At 51.5% G+C, this 9685-nt stretch overlaps 1 protein-coding gene across 3 annotated transcripts in view; it reads left to right on the top strand.

Moving 5' to 3' along the window:
* Positions 1 to 2098: 2098 nt before the first annotated feature.
* Positions 2099 to 9685, top strand: part of Wscd1 (WSC domain containing 1) — a 38075-nt gene continuing 30488 nt past the window's right edge. Inside the window, exon 1 of one of the 3 annotated variants that reach the window (XM_028787261.1) lies at positions 2099 to 2160. The gene's annotated coding sequence lies outside the window, so the exon portion shown is untranslated. Of the gene's footprint in view, positions 2161 to 2460; positions 2693 to 3118; positions 3155 to 9685 lie in introns of those variants that run through there. The other 2 variants (XM_028787260.1, XM_028787262.1) reach the window with 2 other exon arrangements.

Genomic DNA, 9685 nt, shown 5'->3' with positions numbered 1-9685 from the left:
AATTCTCAGTCAGCCTTGCAGGGGAAGCAAGGGTGACTGCACTACTCAGGAGTAGCTGAATCTGTGTAAACACTGTGGCGAGACCACCATAGAAGTCCCTGAGGCATTAGGATGCCTTTGCCATATGGAAACAGGTGATATGGAGCCGACTACCAGTGGATCTGAGCCACGTGGCAAGGAGATCTAGGCACAGGGAGGGGCTTGGCATAGTTTGAAAGGGACGTTGTTATCAGGGCTATCCAAGGTGGCCTCTTGAACCTTTATCTGCAACCAGTGCTAAAGAGGAGGAGTTCATCCCAGCACAGAAATACTCCTGCCCATTTTGACACCCAAACTGCCTTTCCCATGCCCTTCTCAACTAACGACACTATGGGTTCCTCCGTGCACCTCCTTTCTTAGTGTCTCTTGTCAGAGTCAGCAGGCATACCTACCGGACTCCACACATGGAGACCAGGAGGTGCTTCCTGGAGTGCTGTGCATGGTGGGTGCAGTTGGACACTGAATTCTCCCCTTAACATCGCCTCCACCCTTCATGCACTTCACACAGACAACTCAGCTCAATGGCTCAGGTGGCTGCTGCTCTAGGTGGCATCTCCCAAGTAGCAGCAGCTGCAGGGGAGGGCCTGGAATCCCGAGGAGCTCACCTGGAGGTCCCCAAGGGCTGTCCTCGCTGCAACCCTTGGGTCACCATCTCCTTTTGCACATTAAGAACATCATCTTTGCAGTGGATGCATATAAAGGTAGTTTGCTGTAACTATTAAGTGGGACAAAGGATATACGAGGGCCATAGGTGACTTCATGGGCCTAAGGCCTGTGCAAGACACAAGAGTCTTTGTTTCCCAATGACCCTAAACTCTGTTTAAAAATTACACCTTTGTGTCTTGAAGTTCTAATATTTTTTTTTTAGCATAGAGCCCACATTTTCCTTTTGCACTGGACCTTATAAATTATGCAGTCAGTCCTGAAGAGGGTTCAAACACAAGACAACATTGTAAGAGGGCACAGCGAGTTACAGCTGAAAACAATGATTAAAGGCTATGGAGGGGGTTTGCAGGCCTGGAATGCTGAGCTAGCATAGAATCCTTCCCTCCTGCTCCTACCAAAACTCCCAAGGCTCCAGAGAGTTCATCAGCCTTCATCCCCAGACCCAAGACGCTTCAGTGTAAACTTCAACAAGCCCCTTTCCCCACCAGGATGCCTTGCCAGACCAGAAGCTTTCTACTGGTCCTCTACCAAGCCCCTCTGCTTCCCTGCACCTGTTGAAAGCCCACGTCTCTGAGTGGCTGAGCAGCTCTGCCCCTAGCGGAAGTTGGAAGTAAGAAACTTCCATTCAGGAAGTCGGTTAGAGCCACTGCCACCTGCTCCTGATGCCTCCTCTCATCCTGTTCCCCGCCTCCAGCAGCCTCCAGGAACATCTCGGCTGTCAGTCCTGGGTGAGAACTAGACCCACTGTTGTCCCTGGAAGAGCAGGGTAGATGCTGTGACTTGGGGGCTTTGAGAGGGGGAGCAGGGCTTCTCAGTGGGGTAAGCCTTTATTTAAAGAGGGGGTTGTATATAGACCTATGATCGTTCTCTCTCTCTCTCTCTCTCTCTCTCTCTCTCTCTCTCTCTCTCTCTCGGTGAGGTAATGTCCCTTTACACACTATATCAAGAAGGTCTGTCCCCGTGTGTCAGTGTGGGAAGGGTGATAAGCTGTTGGCAGAACCCCAGGTATATCAAGAGATGGTGTATCTTTGCCATTAGGGTTGTAATTCTGTGATACTGTCTCAAACTGTGTCTCTGTGTGTTTTTCTATCAAGTGCTTGTTTCCGAGTGGATGAGTGACACGGAGGGTTAGGTCAATGTGTCTAGCTCCCCCAGTATGGGACAGTAATCAAGTGTGTGTCTGGGTATTGACATTAGAATGGTACAAACTGCGTGGCTGTGTATGTGTGTGCACCTGCCCGTGTCCTACCTTGTTTCTGAGTGAGTGGAGCAGAGCCCACAGAGTGTGTGGAGCAGAGCCCACAGAGTGTGTGAGTGTGGGTGTCTGGTGATTCAGTGTGTATTTGTATCAGCCACTGTGCGTCTGCCACCACGTCTGCATCTGAGTGTGGCGGTGTACTGCTGCGAGTGGCGATGCCCAGTGTATTCCTGTGTGCGTCTGGTGTGAGCACCACGGTGCGTGCTAGAGCCAGCTAAGCTGCAGTGGTAGGCTGTGGCTGGGCGGGTGCAACAGAGCTTTGTCAGCGTCTTGTCTTGGCGGTGGCGAGTAGTGCGTGTCACCTGCGGTGTATGCGTTGTCTCGCAAGCCCGGACAGATCACCCACACACTTCCCGCTAAGAAGCCAAGCTGCGACCCTTCCTGGGAGCCTCGCAGTGTGGGGTGCGCGGAAGCCTCTAGGACCCGGCGGAGGCCGGCCGCTGTCCCCCGGCCGCGCGAGTGAGCATGTGCAGACCGGGCGCCCGCTAGCCCGCTCCGCGCCCGCCACTCGCTGCACTCCGCGCCCGCGGCTCAGCTCGGCGCCCGCCCGCTCCGCCACTGCTCAGCGCGGAAGTCCGCAGCCTCGGGGAGCAGCGCGACGCGGGCCTGGGAGCGCCGGTGCGCTTGCCACGGACGTCGGGAGCGTGCGGGCGTCTGAGCTTTGGGCACTGCGGGGCCGCGGGCTTGGCGCCCCAGAAGGCAGCTGCCCCAGCCGGCTGTGATCGCGGGGTGAGTCCTGTCTTCGGGGTCTCCCAGCCAGGACCCTACTACGGGCTGCGAGCTGAATCTACCCCCGCCGCGGGCAAACAAGTTTGTGTAGATGCGACTGCGAGCGCGCGGGGTTGCACCTGCTGGGGCGCAGGGCGCGCTGGCTAGGCGCCTTCCCGGGGCCGGCGCGCCAGGACCGTGGCGGTTGTGTGGGTAACATCTCACCACGTCTGGTCTTGGCTGGATGTGCACAGGCAGTTGCACCAGCCGCTTCTCCGCCAGGAGCCCGGGGACGCTCGGTCCGAGTCCCCGGTCAGGCTGAGGGCAGGATTTGGGGTGCGCACTGCCTCCCTTCTAGGTGGAGACATTCGCCAGAAGCTGCTCCCCCTCTCTCGTTACGTTCCCAAGCCAGGCTTCCGGTCAGCTAAGGGTTTTCTCCGGTCTCTTGATGAACTTGAACACAGGCAGAAGCAAAACCGAAACGTATGTATATTGTTGGGAGAATTACCCGGTGTCGCGCTTTACATCTTCCTAAGGTGTAGATGGAAACCCGTGGCTGGATGCTCTCTGTGGTGTTTTTCTTTGCTAGTCAGAAGCATCCCTGGCTGGGTCAGCTGCTTCAGAGTAGCCTGTCTTAACTGCTTTTCTGCGTGTCTGTGCCCCGCTGATGGTTTTAGTCCTACCAGCTAATACACAGGAAGTCAGAATGGGAAGAGGACCTCTGCCTCGTCTGCTTGCTGGCAGACTGGCAGTTTCTAGACCCCACAGCCCTACCTTGGGACCTGGCCCTCACTCTCCATCGCAGGCTATTTTCCAGACAGAATGGACAAACTCGAGACTCCACTGTACTTTTGTCACCTCTTCTCTCCTGTTGCGGGGACAGCATTCTTATGTCTAGGGAGACACCTGGGCTAGCTAGGAACCCATAGGTGGGATCAGGACCCCAGTGTCAGATGCAGGAAGTGAGGGCTGTAGGAATTGTAAGAATTAGAGGAGCTGGGCCGCGTGACTCTTTCTGTCCACAGTGTCCTCACTTGGTGGCTATCTAGCTGAATGGCTACAAGTTCTGGCCAGAGAGCCAGGGAGAACTTTCTTGTTATAGGAGCAGGTTTTGTTTCTTCTAAGCATGACCTCCAACCACACACATAATCTTAACTGAAATCCCCTAAGAAGATGCCTGTGAGGAGGGGCTGCCAAGCAAGCGCCCAGGTTCAGTGAAGAGCCAGGCATCTCCTTAGTATGGTTGAGGGCAGCTTGGCCAGCTGCCGACCCGGGGGTAGTGGAGACAACTGTCCCCTTATCTCCCTGACATCATGACCAACCTCAGCCATCCCAAAATTGTCCTCATAGATCTTTGGAAGAAGTTTATCTTGGGATGAGGGGATCCCTCTTTTCAATGGATGTTGAAGTCCTGGCATAGACATTACTGTCCTATATTCTGACCAGAAGTGGAGAGCAACCTGGATTTAGACAGAAGATGAGACCCCTGTCCTTTTCTCCTATCGCTCCCCCAGCAGGTGGCTCCTTCTGGGCCATCATTTAGCCTGCTGCTAAATGTGAGCCTCAGCCTGGCCAGTTCAACCCAAAGACTGCAGCACAGGTCAGTGAGTCTCACAGATGGTTCTTGTAGAGTCACTGAATAGAGCCTGGGAACCCACACAGCCTTCAGGTCCAGGCTGCACCATATGTGAGCAGGGTCTAATGGGAAAGATACACTTCTCTTTACAGACACTCCCATCTGGCTCCATCTCAGCCAGTCTTCTTGAGACTTGCTCTCTGTGAAATCAAGACCAAGTACTTAGAGGCAGCTCAGCATTTAAACCTTGGGGATCTATGTCCATACAACAGGAGTGGCAGTCATTGTCTCAGGGTGGTATCCAGGTATCTTACCCAGGCAGGTCTGGAGGTCAGCCTTGCTTATTTGGAGGACATGACCTAATCTTTCTCTGGACCTCATAATTTTGCTTTCTCCCTCTCTTCCCTAATTTCTCCACACCTTGACTTCAATAACCACCATATCAACCTGTATCTAAAACACAATCCCTGTGTGCCCCCTTGAAGGGCCATGGCCAGGGAGAAACTCTATGCATGTACTTCCTTCCAGAGGGAATAGAAGTGGATGGCAGTTAGGCTGGGTTAATTTTGTAAATCTTACAATGCTGGATACCTCTGTATCAAGGCTTCTCCTCTCTGCTGGGATGGGAGCTCCCTCCAAGAAGGAAGGACAGGGATGCACACGGTGTCTTGGGCCATCTCCCATAGCATGAGTCCCTGTCTTTGGGCAGGAATGGAGACAGAGAAAGATAGGGCTAACTGACTCACCTGTCCAGATTTATCCAAGTCCCTGAAATATGTTGTAACACCTATTTAACCTGTTGCATTCTGCACAAGGCCCAAGACCATGCTCCTGGCCCCACCATCAGCAAAAGCATGGAGGGAGATGAACAGATTAGAGTGCTGATTTGAAGGGGTTGTGTCATGTAGGATTGAGCCCTGGGCCAACCAAGTAGAGAGGGGGAAATCCCAGCTGCACATGGCACTCAGCACAATGCACAGAAGGGTCCCCAACTGACACTGGGGCCATGTGACAGGCAAGTGATGCCACACCCTTGGAATGGGAAAGCTGGAGTTCCAACTAGCACTAGCTGTTTATCTCTGTTCAAGTTAATTAGCCCCCAGTGTTTTACCTTTTGCCTCTATGTAACAGGGATAACGACTCATAAATTAACGTTATGAGCCTGTGGGAAGACCACTCATTCATTTGTTTATCTGCTTATCCATGTCACACACTTGGTAGTATGTGAAACCGCATATAACCTCTAATATGACTTCTGAAACTTTATTGTTCATAAGGACTTCAGCCTCGAGTCCACTGAAGGCTATGTACCCCATTTGCATTGAATGGAGTTTGACCTTATTAATGCTGTGCTATTTGTGATTGACAGATCATAATGCTATATTTTAACAGGCTACCCTGTGACATTGCACCTATGTATATAATATGAAATGATTAATCTAGTTAACTATTATGTTTTATACTTTTAAAGAAACCATGTGTATGGGTGTGGGGTATGTGTGTGTGCACATCTGTGCGTGCAAGCATCTGCAGAGGCCAGAAGTCAATGCCAGGCGGTCTTCTCTGTTGTTCTCCACATTATCGTTGTTTGGGTTTTGTTTGTTTTGTTTGAGACTGGGTTTGCTACAACACTGGCTGGTTGGAACTCATTTGGCAGACCAGGCTAGCCTCTGCCTCCAGAATGCTGAGATTAAAGGTGTGTGCCACCACATCTGGCCTCTATATTATTTTACAAGCCAGGTTGTCTCACAGAGCTTGTTGCTTCAGCTGTCCTGTCTGGTCTCAAGTCTCTGGGCTCTCCCTCTCTCCACCTCTCCAACACTCGAGTTATAGAAGCCATGCCTGGGGATCTGAACTCATGCTTTCCAGGACAGCACTTTGCTCACTGAGCTATCTCCCCAAACCCCTAGAAACATTTTTATTTGATTTTTTTTTCTTGAGTTCTGAAGTTCAAAGAGTTTTTGCCTCTTCAAAGATGGAGTCCTTACCCCATTTCAGCAAGGGTCTGCAGGTTTGTGTTTTGTGGGTATCTTACCTGCCCCCTACCTTTGCAGCCTCAGACCAGGAGTGGAGGGGACCCTGGAGTGAGGGCAGTATTCCCAGAAGCTTGAGAGATACTGACAGTGCCTGGGAGTGGCTTGCAGGCTGGGAGAGGATGTAGAGATATTAACAAATAGTCAGACTCAAAGTAAAACCCAAGCCCAGCCACAGGCCGCCATGCATCTAGCCCCTCCATCCATACTGGAGAACTACTTTGCTTCAGGGGTTGAGGAGGTTTTAAGGAAGACGTGTTATTGAGCTGAGCCTTGAGGGTGGGGAAGTATTTCAGGCCTGTGAGTTGGGCAGAGCATCCCTGGCTGGCTGAATAACACGCACCATAAGGAAGCTGGAAACATCTCATGCTGGCCAGGAACACTGGTTTGGACATAGGGTTCTGTAATGAGTAGTCTGAGGGAGGGGGCTGGGAGCGAGACCAAGACAGGACACTGAGTGACAGTGGAGGAGTTTGGACCAGTTCCTCCTTGCCCTGTGGCCCTGCAAGCTGTAGCATAACTGGTACTATGTACTAGGATAGATGCTTTCTTGAGATGCTGGGAGAACACAGCCCCTGGAAGAGAGATGGGCTTCAGATGGCAAGCGTTGAACAGAGCATTGGAGGATGGAGAAGGTGAAGTGAGGGCTGAGAGAACATTGTAGCCCAGACCCACTAAGAGCTTCTCTGAGGTCCCAAAGCATAGAGCTGCTAGCTTCTATGTGACCTGGGACTCTGAGCAGCTGGGGCATAGGTCCTTACCTTGCCTGACGAACAGCCTGCTGGACCTTGTGTTTTGTCTTTAGAATCCTCCTCTCTGTGCAAACAGGTTTGAGTCACCCTTGGTGGCCCACAGTGGCTGAGATCCATGTGGGGAGCACTGGTCATTTGCTCTCCCATTAATGCATTTCATCGATAGCCAGGAGGTAGAAGGGAGGTGGAGTCACATGACTGAACCCTAGGGGCCAGTCCTAGCTAGCCTTGGTGACCCCCTTCCCTCCTGTCTTTTTCTTTCCTCTTTCTGCTAACTCTCCTAGGACTCCCACCCCAACTTGGCCCAGAGGTAGGTGCTGTTTGCCTTTTTCCATAGCCCAGGTTTTCTGAGTCTCCCTTGCACTAGGAACTTGCTTTTCTTCTCTGAGACTCCTGAAGCCTCAGTTCAATTGTTCTCCTCTCATTCCTGAGCTATCTCAGGGACTCCTTCCCTAAGCCCTAAAATAATTCCAAAGATGTGGAGAACACTGAGCAGATGGACATTTGCTCAAGTGGAGGTTCTGGGACAGGGGGTACTCAACAGTCCCTCACTGAGGGTTCCAGATCAGGAAAGCAGAGGAAAGAGCTCAAAGGCAGCCTTAGAGCCCGCTTGTGACAGTGCCTCTTAGGTTTGACTGGAAAGGGCAGAACAGGAGGAGCTTCTGGCTGGCATGGTTTCAAATCAGTGATGGAGACACACTAAATTTTTAAGAATAAACCTTACCACATGCAGAGCCAGAACCCAAGCGGGGAAAGGGACAGGGAGATTTTTGGCCACAGAATGGCTCCAGGAGCAGATGGTCTGGATGCGAATACTGACTCTCTAGTCAGGTATGGGGACAGTTCTCAACTGACAGGAAGCAGGCCGTCTGCCTCCCATGAGGATCTAGGGGCCTGTGAGGTACACAGGCCATCTAATCTATTTATTCACACTGCAAGAGCCTAATAAATGGTGTCACTGAAAATTAAGCAGTTGCCAACAGCAGTTAGATCAACTTCAAGCAAGAGGAGGCTATTGGGCCCGTTCTGGGATTAGGAGGTCCAGGAGGAGGGAGACCGTTTCCTAGGAACACCTACTGTGGGTCTGTCCTCCAGCAGCTTCTGTGTGTCTCTTTGGCATTCATAACCAGTATGTGCCACAGTCCAGGCCACCAGAGTATGGCTGTACAACCATTCCCATTTACCCGTGCACAGACAAGAAGCCTGAGGTCCTGCCCTGGGATTAGGTTTGCTATAATGAAGGCCCAATGGCTTTGGGATACAGCGGGTCAGCCAATGGACTTCCACATCCAGTACAGATGAAAAGTGACCAAATTTCTGCCAGGTCTCAGCTGGCTCTGCTGTCTTCCACCTCTAGGCTTGTCTGTGAGCTCTAAGCTGGCAGTCCCTGGCTCGACTGCTTTCCTGGTAACAAATTCTTGCGGATGCTACTCAACTAGCTGTATGCTGGGATCTGGGGAGATAGAGATGGGCCAGATATGATCTGTGACCTGGAGAGGCCTCATCAGCCTAACAGATAAGCAGGAGTGAGCACTAGGTAAAGTGTGGTGGAGGATCAGGACTGGACAAGTTCCAGATGCTTTGAGTGTGTGGCCCCCTGCCGACCTGGGAATCAGCTTTGCCATTTTAAGACCTGAGAATGAAAGTCTGGCTCTGGGGATCTAGCATGTGGAACTCTGGCCTGTAAGTGATTGTCACTGCTACCCCGATTAGAAAACCCACTCCGGGAATGGGTCTAGGGGGTTCTTGGAGGACTTGGTGATTTTGAATCCTGATGGATTCATCTCTGATATCTGACGTCTCCCTCTCACATCCCACCCTACTTGTAGACAAAGAGGCTCCCCTACTGGTTTCACATATGCAGATCCAGCCTGTCACATATGATGGAAGTCACAGCACACGGCTACAGGGGTGGCACCATCACCTATATGTCTGTTCCACCTTACCAGAAGTTTTCTTTCCACAGCAGATGTGCTACCTTTTGCCTGTCATTTAGGTTGTAGGAGTTTACACTAGTAGGATCTCCTGCATCCAGAACCCTCCCATAAACACACCTGAGAACCTTCTTATAGAACAGAAAAGATCCAGTTTTTAGGGGTTTCTAATAATCCATGTGCATCTTACACATCAGCTCTGTGATGCTGAGACCGATGGTTGCTCAGCATCTGTCTAGTTCAGGCTTCTTCACAGCTATGAATGAATGGAGTTTGAAGTTTGGCTGCTCTCAGGCCGCTCAAGAACCTATCAGAGTTCTCCTGCCTACTTAGTCCCCACGCACTGGCAAAGACAATTGAGGTGTGACTTTGTGCCAGGCTTCATGCTGGCTGACAGTGACAGAAGTAAATAGGGGATGGCATCTACTTGAGTTGATCAGAGTCCTTTGGGGGAGCGAGAAGTAGATAGACAATGTTAATTGCACCAAAGTGGTGCATGCTGGGCTGTTGGGAGCCAGGGAGTCTCTCCTCTCTATGGGTGAATGTGATCAGGGAAAGCTTGGAGGAAGTGCCATTAATACTAAGCCTTAGGGGTCATATAGAGATTAACCAGACAGAGGGAGGAAGCAGAGGCTGAGGCACTAGATGCAGGAGGCCCTGCTGTAGTCTTAGAGTATGTATAGGCGTCCATGATGGAGATACCGAGCATAGAGAATGGG

Source organism: Grammomys surdaster, unplaced genomic scaffold (assembly GCF_004785775.1).
Source record: "Grammomys surdaster isolate TR1022 unplaced genomic scaffold, NIH_TR_1.0 125621, whole genome shotgun sequence".
NCBI classification, from domain to species: domain Eukaryota; kingdom Metazoa; phylum Chordata; class Mammalia; order Rodentia; family Muridae; genus Grammomys; species Grammomys surdaster.
The sequence above is the reverse complement of the archived record's forward strand: the minus strand, read 5'-3'. Positions and strand labels throughout refer to the sequence as shown.